Below are 13,276 nucleotides of genomic sequence, written 5' to 3'. Positions count from 1 at the left end.
GTGGGCAGGACATGGGAGGGGCGGCTGGTGGCAGATTCTGGGGGGCCCTTGACGCTCCCTGTGCCCAAGGGGTCTGTGCTTGGATGGGGTTCGCTGAAGGGTTCCAGGCAAGGAAGTGGCAGTGGGTTTTAGTTTCAGGAGGATCAGGCTGTGCAGCGTGGGAAAGCGGGCAGCAGAGTGACATGGCCCTGAAACAGGGCAGGTACAGTCACTTTATCAAGGGTGTATGTGTATCTATCCATGATATGTTTCTGTATTTTTAATTTGGGGGTTTACTTCAAATGACAATAGGATCATGACTTATTGAATGAATACTAATGCAGGTGAGCTTTTTTTTTTCCCCCATACCCTTTGGTCTTTTTATAAATCTTTGTGTGATGTTCTTGTGTAAGTCTTTTTCTTATTATTCTCCTAGGATATTTTTTTTTCTTAACAGGCAGTCTTCCTTTATTTTTTTTAACATTTTTTATTGATTTATAATCATTTTACAATGTGTCAAATTCCAGTGTTCAGCACAATTTTTCAGTCATTCATGGACATATACACACTCATTGTCACATTTTTTTCTCTGTGAGTTATCATAACATTTTGTGTATATTTCCCTATGCTATACAGTGTAATCTTGTTTATCTATTCTACAATTTTGAAATCCCAGGCTATCCCTTCCCACCCTCCACCCCCCGGTAACCACAAGTCTGTATTCTCTGTCTGTGAGTCTATTTCTGTCCTGTGTTTACGCTTTGTTTTTGTTTGTTTTTGTTTTTTAGATTCCACATATGAGCGATCTCATATGGTATTTTTCTTTCTCTTTCTGGCTTACTTCACTTAGAATGACATTCTCCAGGAGCATCCATGTTGCTGCAAATGGCATTATGTTGTCGGTTTTTATGGCTGAGTAGTATTCCATTGTATAAATATACCACGTCTTCTTTATCCAGTCACCTGTTGATGGAAATTTAGGCTGTTTCCATGTTTTGGCTATTGTAAATAGTGCTGCTATGAACATTGGGGTGCAGGTGTCATCCTGAAGTAGATTTCCTTCTGGATACAAGCCCAGGAGCGGGATTCCTGGGTCATATGGTAAGTCTATTCCTAGTCTTTTGAGGAATCTCCACACTGTTTTCCATAGTGGCTGCACCAAACTGCATTCCCACCAGCAGTGTAGGAGGGTTCCCCTTTCTCCACAGCCTCTCCAGCATTTGTCATTTATGGATTTTTGAATGACGGCCATTCAGACTGGTGTGAGGTGATACCTCATTGTAGTTTTGATTTGCATTTCTCTGATAATTAGTGATATTGAGCATTTTTTCATGTGCTTTTTGATCATTTGTATGTCTTCCTTGGAGAATTGCTTGTTTAGGTCTTCTGCCCATTTTTGGATTGGGTTGTTTATTTTTTTCTTATTGAGTCGTATGAGCTGCTTATATATTCTGGAGATCAAGCCTTTGTCGGTTTCACTTGCAAAAATTTTCTCCCATTCCGTAGGTTTTCTTCTTGTTTTACTTCTGGTTTCTTTGCTGTGCAGAAGCTTGTAAGTTTCATTAGGTCCCATTTGTTTATTCTTGCTTTTATTTCTTCTAGGAGAAAATTTTTGAGATGTATGTCAGATAATGTTTTGCCTATGTTTTCCTCTAGGAGGTTTATTGTATCTTGTCTTATGTTTAAGTCTTTAGTCCATTTTGAGTTGATCTTTGTATATGGTGTAAGGGAGTGTTCTAGCTTCATTGTTTTACATGCTGCTGTCCAGTTTTCCCAACACCATTTGCTGAAGAGGCTGTCTTTATTCCATTGTATATTCTTACCTCCTTTGTCGAAGATGAGTTGACCATAAGTTTGTGGGTTCATTTCTGGGCTCTCTATTCTGTTCCATTGGTCTATATGTGTGTTTTGGTACCAATACCATGCTGTCTTGATGACTGTAGCTCTATAGTATTGTCTGAAGTCTGGGAGAGTTATTCCTCCAGCCTCTTTCTTTCTCTTCAGTAATGCTTTGGCAATTCTAGGTCTTTGATGGTTCCATATAAATTTTATTATGATTTGTTCTAGTTCTGTGAAATATGTCCTGGGTAATTGGATAGGGATTGCATTAAATCTGTAGATTGCCTTGGGCAGTGTGACCATTTTAACAATATTGATTCTTCCAATCCAAGAGCATGGAATATCTTTCCATTTTTTAGAGTCTTCTTTAATTTCCTTCATCAATGGTTTATAGTTTTCTGTGTATAATTCTTTCACCTCCTTGGTTAGATTTATTCCCAGATATTTTATTACTTTGGGTGCTATTTTAAAGGGGATTGTTTCTTTACTTTCTTCTTCTGTTGATTTATCGTTAGTGTAAAGAAATGCAACTGATTTTTGAACGTTAATTTTGTAACCTGCTACCTTGCTGAATTCTTCAATCAGCTCTAGTAGCTTTTGTGTGGACCTTTTAGGGTTTTCTATGTATAGTAACATGTCATCAGCATATAATGACACTTTTACCTCTTCTTTTCCAATTTATTGGATCCCTTTTATTTCTTTCTCTTGCCTGACTGCTAGGACTTCCAGGACTATGTTGAATAGGAGTGGTGATAGTGGGCATCCTTGTCTTGTCCCAGATTTTAGTGGGAAGCTAGTCTTCCTTTATATATAAGGATAGTCTTCAGTTTGTATTTGTTGGAAATATTTCCTAATTTGCTTCGGGTTCTTTTGCTAGGTGCTCTGCAAACACCACAGCCTGGATTCTGTCCCCACAGTGTTGGTGGAAAGTTCACTGCACATCGGGTGAGAGTGGCACTGGCTTGAGGGAATGTTAGCATAGCCAAGCTTCTGCTGGAGGCCTTTTTCCCTCTTCCAGGGATTCTAGCCAAAGTCTTACTTAATTCAAGTTAATTCCTTTCCCTTTTTTTTCTCCAAGGCAGGATTCTCCAACTTCAGCACTGTTGACATTTTGTGTTGGAGGATCTTTGTTGTGGGAACTGCCCTGTGCATTGTAGGTTGTTTGGCAGTATTTCTGGCTCCTGGGATGCCCATAGCAACCTCCAGTCTCCATACATAAGCATTTCATTTCATTTAACACTTGATGTTCAATTGAGAACTGACATGCCTGACATGCACCAGAGGGTGTTGGAGGTGTTGGGAATGCAGGGGCCAATCAGAAGAGGTTTCTGTTCTCGTGGAGTCTACATTCTACTGGCTGGAGTGGAGTGCTGGAGGGGGAGGTGGAAGTGAACGCTGTAGACAGATAAGCCAACTGTTGGGTTTGATGGATATGAATCTTCTGTAAATTAGACCACGTGGAGTATTCTGATGTTAATGTCACTTGTGGAAAGAATTTAGCTTTTGTGTTTTGTAGCCATTCAGAAAACTGAATGGCAAACAAAATGAACTTAGTGTCCTCCCCCTATCCTTTTTCATGGAAGACACCGTTATTTAGTGATCTCGCAACCTGACCAGAGATGCTTTTCGGAGTCTTGAATACAAAACTCCTATCTGTCAGTCTCATGAATTCTTGAGGAAACAAACCTCAACTATGTGATAATCACAAGTCAGAAGAATCTCAAAACATCCCCTGGGTTTCCTGAGGAAGAGTGTTTCCCTTCAGGCTTTTGTTCACATGTCTTTCTCAGTGAGGCCTTCTCCCCACACTCAGCCCTCTGTCTCCCTTATCCTTCTAGGGGTTCAGAATATGTCACCCCAAAATATGCCACTTTGGCATATTGATTATTTTGAACTAAAGTTACCTGACAACCACTACAAGAAGGAAACTCTGTCCCTCCTTTGTTCCTGTGAAATCAGGGGATAAACCTCCCATGTAAAAGGTACCCTCCCCATACCAGTGAAACGGAGCAGGACTCTCTAGGGCCCTCCTGAGTACAAAAGCCCCTCCATGCCCTCAGTTCTTGTTTGTATAAAAAGGCTTTAGTTTCCTAGGCTTTTCCTAGGCCTTTCCTGAGTTCCAAAGAGCAGTTACTTATTAGGGAAAGGAGGGAGTGCAGAACCAAAGGGAAAGCAGTCAAGAAACAATAGTACAGCAATAAAACAGTCCTAGTTCCTCCTCATGGGATACACATAACAATCTGATGCATATGTTTGAGTTCTGCAGGAACTAAGACCCCCCACCCCGGTGGAGGACAGTGACTGCATGCTGGGCACAAGCATGTAGACCCCAGACCTGGAGCCAGAAGGTAGATGATTAAGATTTCTGAAACACCACCCTGTTACCTCACCACCAACCTGTCAGAGGACAGGTATCACCACAAACCTGTCATGCACCCTGCAGCCCTCACCCCAAAGGTTGCCTTTAAATTAAAACTCTTCCCTCAAAGCCATCAGGGAGTTCGGGACTCTTAAGCACAAGCTTCTCGCTCTTCTTATTTGGGGCCTGAAATAAATGTTGGACTTTGTTCACCACAACGTGGTATCAGTAGATTGGCTTGACTGCAGGTGGGTGAGCAGACCCAGTTTGGATCTGGTAACACCAAGAAGACATCCTTATCACCGGATGGGGAATTTAGGGCCAGGAAGGCTGTGTAAACAAACCTTGCAGAGGGGAGGAAAAATAATTTTCCCTCTACCCTTCTAAGTTCTTGACTGAGAACTGTCTGTAAGAAAAGATAATAAACAGGAGAAGTTTAATAACATGTATACCTCCTGTGGTCATAGGAGACCCGAGAAAACTGAGTAACTCCCCCAAATGGCCAAAGCCACCACCTTAGATGCCATTTCCAGCTAAGGACAAAGGATGTTGGGGAGTGGGGGAGCTGGTTACAGGAGGCTATAGGAAAAGCACAGTCAACAAGAGCAGGGTTGTTATGCAGATGTAGGACTTTGCCCTCTCCCTTGGTAGGGCTTGTGAAGATGTAGAGTCATCCTCCTCTTCCTGGTACAGAGGAGGAGATGCACTTATAAATGGAGATTTCATTTATAAATGTAAATGTTTCTCACAAAAGGGTAGCTTCCTGCTTTGGTTACTTCTTTGCATCTCATTTTTTATGGGGCTCCTACATGTACAAAATTAAATCTGTTTTTCTCCTGTTAATCTGTTTTATATTTATTTTCTTATTAAACCAGCAAAAGAAACTAGGAGGGAAGAAGGGAAGATTTTTCTGCTGCTACACCTTTTTTTTTCCCCCATTGTACTTTCCACCCTCCATATTATATAATTTACTTATTTACTTTGTTTTTCTCTCCCCTGACTAGAAGGTAATGTATTCATTTCAGATGTAGCATAGATTTCAAAGTGAAAATATACAACCATTATCCAGCATGATACACAAGTGCACAAAGACATGCAAAATCATGGCAGGAGTGTTGATAACAGTGAAAATGGGAGAGGAGTTTATCTCAATATGATAAAGGATGTATGAAAATACATACAATGAGATAGTTTCATGTAATTAACTACATATACACATACATATATACTGATTTGGAAGATGTCCGGTCCCATATACAAAATCAAAAATAAACTTACCAGTATGGGAAAAATATTTATAATGTAAGAGTCAAGTATTCCTATTTAAGATTTTCATTTTGAAAAGATATAATGCAACAGAAAACAGACAAAGATAGTAGGAAACATCAAATAAGTTCCCATTAACATAAAAATTAGGACAAAAATGTCCACATATTATTATTCCTGAGGTTTCAACAAAACATTCAGTTAAGAAAAAGAATATGAATCTTTATAGATTGAAGAGGTAATGGTAAAATTACCATTATTTGCATATAATATGATTGAATACCCAGAAAAACTCCACAGACATAAATACAACTTGAAGTGCACTAATATTCTCATTAGAGGGGTCCCAGAAAGAGAAGAGGGAGAGACAGGACCTGAGAAAATTTCTGAAGAGATAATAACTGAAAATTTCCCTCGCTTGGGAAAGGAAACAGTCACCCAAGTCTAGGAAGCACAGAGAGTACCACACCAAGGCACATAGTCATCAAACTGACAAAAATTAAGGATAAGGAGAAAATATTAAAATCAGCAAGAAAAAAGCAACAAATAACATACAAGGGAATTCCCATAAGGTTATCGGCTGATTTTTCAGCAGAAACTCTACAAGCCACAAGGGAGTGGCATGATATATTTAAAGTGATGAAAGGGGAAAACTTAGAACGAAGAATACTCTATCCAGCAAGACTCTCATTCAGACTTGATGAGAAATCAAAAGCTTCACAGATAAACAAAAGCTAAAAGAATTCACCACCACCAAACCAGCATCACAACAAATGTTAAAGGAACGTTTCTAGTCATCAAACCATAAGAAAACAGAACAAAAAGAAGAGGAAAAAAAATTTAAAAGACCTACAAAAGATCGCTTTGGCAATTTGAGGTCTTCTGTGGTTCCAGATAAATTCTGGAATTGTTTGAACTAGTTCTGTGAAGAAAGAATGTTGTGAGTATTTTGATAGGGGTTGCAGTAGATCTGTAGATTGCTTTGGGTAGTAGGTAGTACAGCCATTTTGATCATCTTGATTCTCCCAATCCAGGACTACAAGGTATCTTTCCATTTCTTTATATCATCTTCAATTTCCTTCATCAGTGTTGTACAGTTTTTAGAGTATAGGTGACCTCCTTGGTTAAGTTTATTTCCAGGTATTTTGTTGTTTTTGATGCAATGGAAATGTTTATGCCAGTTATAAAATTCTGATTGTTGAAGTGCAAAAAAAAAAAAAAAGTGAATGAAGGGCTGCAAATGGCAAAATATCCTTCTTTATTATGGGTGAGTTGTATTCCATTGCATATATGTGCTACATCTTCTTTATCCACTCATCTATTGATGTGCACTTAAGATGCTTCCATATCTTGACAATTACAAATGATGTTGCTGTTAATAGCAGGGTGTATGTATCTTTTTGAATTAACTTTTTTTTTTGCTCAGATATATGCCCAGGAGTGGAACTGCTGGGCCATATGATGGTTCTATTTTTAGATTTTTGAGAACCCCCCATATTGTTTTCCATAGTGGCTGCACCATTTTACATTCCCACCAACAGTGTACCAGGGTTCCCTTTTCTCCTTGCCAACATTTGTTATTTGTGTTCTTTTTATTGATGGTCATTCTGACAGGTGTGAGATTTGCATTTCCTTGATATTAGTGATGTTGAGCAACTTTTCATGTTCCTGTTGGCCATCTGCATCTCCTCTTTTAGGAAAATGTCTGTTTAGTCCTGCTCATGTTTTAAATGGGTTGGTTTTTTGTTTGTTTGCTTTTTAATTAAAGTACAGTTGATTCAAAACGTTGTGTTAGTCTCTGGTGTCCATCATGGAGGGACTTGGAGGGCATTATGCTAAGTGAAATAAGCCAGGCAGAGAAAGACAAATATTATAAGATACCACTTACACATGGAATCAAAAAAATACAACAAACTTGTGAATATAACAGAAAAGAAACAGACTCACAGATGGAGAGAAGGAACTAGTGGTTACCAGTGGGGAGAGGGAAGAAGGAGGGGTAATGAGGTGGAGAATTAAGAGGTACAAACTATCAGGTATAAAATCAGCTACAAGGCTGTGCTGTACAACATGGGGAACACAGCCAATATTTTATATTAACTATAAATGGAGTATAACCTTTAAAAATTGTGAACCACTCTATTGTATACCTGTAACATATAATATTGTACATCAACTATACTTCAATTAAAAATGATATTATAAAAAAAAGAATATGAATCTTTATAGAGTAAAAACATAATGATAGAATTACCATTATTTGCAGATAATATGTTTGAATACCCAGAAAACTCCAAAGGACCTATTGGAAAGACTATTATTAAAAAAAAAATACAGTGAGGAGGGAGGTAGAGCTCAGTAGTAGAGCGCATGCTTAGCATGCACAAGGTCCTAGGTCCAATCCCCTGTACTTCCATTAAATTTAAATAAATAAATAAACCTAATTTCCCACCCCTACCAAAAAGACCAAACAAACAAACAAATACAGAAATTAGAGAATTTAGTAACGTGGCTGGGTGCAAAGTTAATATGTAAAAATCTGTTGCTTTATACAAGGAACTACCAGTTAGAAGATACAATTCAAGAAAAGCCCTCATCCAAAAAAAAGAAAAGAAAAGAAAATGAAAAGAAAAGAAAATGAAAAGAAAAGAAAAGAAAGAATACAAAAACAAACAAAAGTAAAAGACAGAATTTTAAAAAGCAAAAAATTTTAAAAATAACAAAAAAAAAAACACAAAAAAGAGAAAAAGTCTCATCTATAGTAACAACAAAAACGATTAAATACCCAGATCTTTTTAAAGAAAACTTGGGAACACTGCTGAAAGATACAAAAGAAGCCTCGAAAAGGCATGACATGCTCAGAAAGTGGCTTGACGCCATCACGCGGCGTTCTCCCTCAGTGAATGTGTCTGTCTACAAGAGGACTAAAGCTATATGTAAGAGACTGGGCACAATAACGTTACAATGTTCTGTTATTAGAGTAATGGAAATAATTACACAGAGATACTGTCCAGGGATAATCAGATCAACAAAATGAAGTAGGAAATGAAGAAATAGACCAAAATACATATGGGAGCTTAGTATATAAAGGTGACACTTAAAATCTCACAGAAAAGTTAGCTCTGTCAGTAAGTGGTATTAAGACAAGTGGGTAGAGCACCAAGGAAAAACACTTGGGTTATTATCTCCATCTTACTATGCATATCGTCTAAATCTAGCTGATTCAAAGATTTCATGGTTTAAAATGAAACTTTTAAAGTATTAGAAATAAACAGTGGGATAGGTTTTTAAAATCATTTCAGAGGCAGGAACTCTTGAGTGTTTTTAAGGTTGGCATAGAAGCCATAGGTGAAAAGCCTGATACATTTAACTACATAAAAGTTAAAACTTCCCCTTGGGAAAAACTACTCCAAGATGAACAAGACAAAAGTTATAGGACAAGTAAGAAACTGTAAAAAAACATTCACAATTTAAGTCATAGGCTGAGAGTGTGATTTATAATAAGAAATATAGATTTAGCACAGATCTCCTAAAGCCCTTGAAACTTCCTATGTGATAAGAGCAATGACAGCGTCTTTTGTTACAATACTTGGTCTTTTGCTATCAATTTTTTTTTCCAGCGAGGTACTGGGGGTTGAACCCAGGATCTCATGCATGCTAAGCACACGCTCTACCACTGAGCTCTACCCTTCCGGTCATCAATTCTCAAATAAATAGAAGTGAAAAGGTAACAATCCCCTTTCAACCACAGCTGAGCTTATGTTCATAGGTGCCTTTTGGAAAGGACCTAAGGATTGGGGCTGGTTGCCTGGGAAACTGACCAAATTCCTTTCTACCAACTTCTAGGGAGGGGAGAGGGGAGGGGAGAGGGGCTGAAGGTCAAACCAGTCACCAATGGCCAATGATTTAACCTTTCCTGCCTATGTAACAAAGTCTCCGTAAAACCTCAAAAGGATGGGGCCTGGATGTTCTTGTGAGCACGTGGAGACGAGGAGAGGGTACCAGTGCTCAGAGGGGTGTGGAAGCCTTGCCCCTTCTCATATGCCTTGCCTCATGCATCGCTCCCATCCAGCTGTTTCTGAGTTACAGCCTTTCAGAATAAACTGGTAATTTAGTAAGTCAAATGTTTTCCTGAGCTCTGTGAGCTGCTCTAGGAAATTAAAGGAAGCTAAGGAGAGGCTTGTGGGAAGCACGAATGACAACCTGGGCTTGTGATTGGCTCCTCAGCATGGAGGGGCGTGGAGGGGCAGGGACAGCCTCGTGGGACTGAGCCCCTAAACCTGTGGGAGGGGCCATGATCTCCAGGTACGTGGTTTGGGGAGACACCCAGCTGGCTGATGTCGCAGAATTTGTTTGATGTGTGAGAGAAGACACACGGCGGGGGGTAGGGGGGTTCCCTTGCACAGACGAAGGGCAGAATTTTCTAATATAAAAAGAACAACTACCACCAAAATATGAACAGAGTTCACAGAAAAGGAAACACAAATGCTTCATAAGCCTTTTAAAAGATGATAAATCTCGGTCCTAAGGAGAATTCGAACTGACCTGCGTGAGATAGCAAACCAGACGTGTGAACGTGTGACTGCCTTGTGAACGAGGGTGAGGGCGACCAGCCCACTGGGACGCGTGAACTGCGGAAGGCAGATTCAGAAATATCTGCCAAAACGGCAAATGCTTATGACCTTTATTCAGCAATACCACTTCCAGGAATTTATCCTAGGGACATGCTTCCACCTATGGTGAAAGCATTAATTGCATGATTATTTGTTGTAACCAAAATTAGAACACAAATGAAATGTCCATCAGGAGAAGACTGGCTACATAACACCATCAAAAAGAACGAGGAAGTCATCTACTTACTGAGAAGAAATAATCTCCGTATGTTTTTGAGAAAAAACACAGTACAGACTAGATAGTATGCTACCATCTGTGTAAAAAGAAGATATGTGTACATTTTCCATATAAATGCGTTTCCTTATGTATGCACTGACAGTCTCTAAACCTATAAAAACTAGTATCTCTGGTTGCCTCCGAGAAGGGGAACTAGGTAGCTGAGAAATGAGTGGAAGGGGATGTCATTATCTGTCCCTTTCTACCTTTTGAATTTTGAAAATTGTTTTTTATACCTATTCAAATATTAAATTTCAGATTTTAAAAAGCAAAGCAAAGAAAAATAAGCAAACAAAAAGATGCAGCTCATAGACAAAACAGTGCTTAAAACTACAGGCACACCTCAGAGATGTTGCAGTTTCCATTCCAGACACCGCAGTAAAATGACTATCACAGTAAAGTGAGTCACTTGAATTTTGGGATTTCCCAGTGTGTGTAAAAGTTTGTTACTATAGACTGTTAAATGTGCGATAGCATTGTGTCGAAGGAAACAAGGTACATACCTTAATTAAGAAGTACTTTAGGAGGGTCGGGGTATAGCCCAGTGGTAGAGCCAGTGCTTAGCACGCACAAGGTCCTGGGTTCAATTCCCAGTACCTCCAACTGAAAAAAAATAAAGTTACCAATAAATAAATAAAACCTACCTGCCTAAAGACTGGGCTGTCTTAAAAAAAAACAACGAAAAAAACCTCATTACTAGAAAATGCTAAGCCCTCAGTGAGTTGTAACTTTTAGCAACAGTAACATTGTGAGAATTACCAAAATGTGACACACAGACACGAAGTGTGCAAATACTGTTGGAAAAATGGCAACAATGAGTTGCTCAAGGCAGGGTTGCCACAAACCTTCAATTTGTTATTAAAAAACAAAAACAAAAACCACAGTATCTTTGAAGAACAATAAAGCAAGGTCTGTCTGCAACTAAAAAGATGCTCCACTCTCTTACCTATCAGGGAGGTAGACACAAGTCAAACAGGGCATTTTGGGGAAGCGGAGTAGCGAGAATGTAGAGATTGGTTATGTCCACTTTGGGCAGGAGTCTGCAGAAATGGGCGTGCGGATGTGGTGATAAGGGGCTCGTAACTGGAATAGCACTTGTAGTGGTAATTTGACCAAATAATTTTCACTCCAACCATCTTTCCTGCAAAAGTATTCATGTGTGAAGGGTTACATAAGTGAAGATTTACTCATTATTTTTCAATATTAGGCAGCTGAAAAAGATTCCTAGGTGAATCCTTAAAGAAGTTCTGATAGATTCATGGCATGAAACCCTGCAGCATTTTGAAAAATGACCTTGGCATCTGCATCTCTGTATCTATATCCCCCAACGTGAAGTTGTGACATCCCACTTAGGTTAAAAATGGTGTGTGTGTGTGTGTGTGTGTGTGTGTGTGTAAATAGATAGAAGGGAGTCCAGAAGGATGTAAAACAAACCCGTAGCTCTCACTGGAAGGGGTATGTGACTCGAATGGAAGACTGAAAGGTGGGGGCTGAACAAGGAGAAAATAAAATTAAGGGATTTGGGGCCTTTTCTTCTATTTCTGTATTAGTTAAAAAATTTTTCCAGTGACTTTTACTCTCTAATTAATAAAGAAATGTTCAGCATATATTAAATTTTAAAATGTTAAGTTACAACCCAGTACACTTCATAAACCACCTTTTAAGTAGTAACACATGCCATACACACAAAGTAAACCTGGTGCTCACAAGAAAAAAAATAAGACAGTGGGTGGATTGAATATACAAACTTACTATCGTTTCTTCCTTAAACCCCTAGAAAGATAGTAAAGAAAAATTTAAGGCAGAAACTCACAATGACCAAAGAATAGGAGAGGAACCACATTTTTTAAGTGTAGAGATTGTAAAGCAGGTGGAAGAACATTCCAGGGTGTGGTCTGACGGATGGGCTCCAGGCTGGTGCAAGTCCTGAGATTAAGGCCCGGAGCCAGCATGCAAGTCAGTTCTGTCTCCAGGCATTGAGAGGATCAGCTCAGGTTTTCAAAGCAAGGTTTCTCAGCAGAAGACATGGTGTGTCACCTCCTGGGGGGCCAATAACAAATATTTTAGGGATGGCCACTGACAGCACTCGGGTCTGTGTCAACTTCTGGTTCCTCTCCTCTGATTCTCTCTTGACCTCACATTTCTGTGCAGCTTTTGCCTCCACTTCTCCCCAGAGACTGCTGCTGCCAAGGCTGGGGGAGGCCTCCAGGTGTCTGAGCCAGTTCTCACCTCTCCTGGTCCTGGATGTCAACAGCTTGATTTTACCATGCCCTCCTTGAGCTATTTTCTTTACCTGGCTTCCGGCTCACTCACCACAATCTTGGGGTTTCTTTCCACCTTCCTGGTGAATTCTGTCTCCTTGGCTGTTTCCTCTCTTTCGACAACCAGTTTTTAAAAATAATTTTTAATTTTTTAAAAGTGAAAGTAGGTTTATTCAGGGGGGATCACACACTCCATAGAGAGAGGGCAGGCCGTCTTAAAAGCCCAATTTTAACATTTAAATTCACTAAAATTCACTGTTGGTGTACGACTTTTGGAGAATGTGCAGGTAAAGTCGTATAACCAACACCACAGCAGTAGGAGGTTGAGACTCTGGGGAGGTTGAGATGAGGTGAATGTAACTGGCATGTGCGACAGATGTGAATCTTTGGGACCAGAGGATGGGCTGTGGTAGCAAGATAATCTGCCCCCTCTCCCAAAGGTTTTCATGTCTTTATCCCAAGAACCTACCTCACATGGCAAACAGGACTTTGCAGGTGTGATTAAATTGTGTCCTGACAGCTGGGGGTGCCAGTGGGCTCAATGTGATCACAAGGGTCCTTATAAGGAAAAGAGAAAGGCAGGAGGGTCAGCCCATGAAGATGCGAGAGGTTTGAAGATGCTACAGTGCAGACTTGAAGATGGAGACAGGGCTGTGAGCCATCAAATGCGGGCAGCCTCTGG

The sequence above is a fragment of the Camelus dromedarius genome, chromosome 1 (genome assembly GCF_036321535.1).
Source record: "Camelus dromedarius isolate mCamDro1 chromosome 1, mCamDro1.pat, whole genome shotgun sequence".
In the NCBI taxonomy this organism is placed as follows: Eukaryota; Metazoa; Chordata; class Mammalia; order Artiodactyla; family Camelidae; genus Camelus; species Camelus dromedarius.
Note: the sequence above shows the minus strand (reverse complement) of the source record.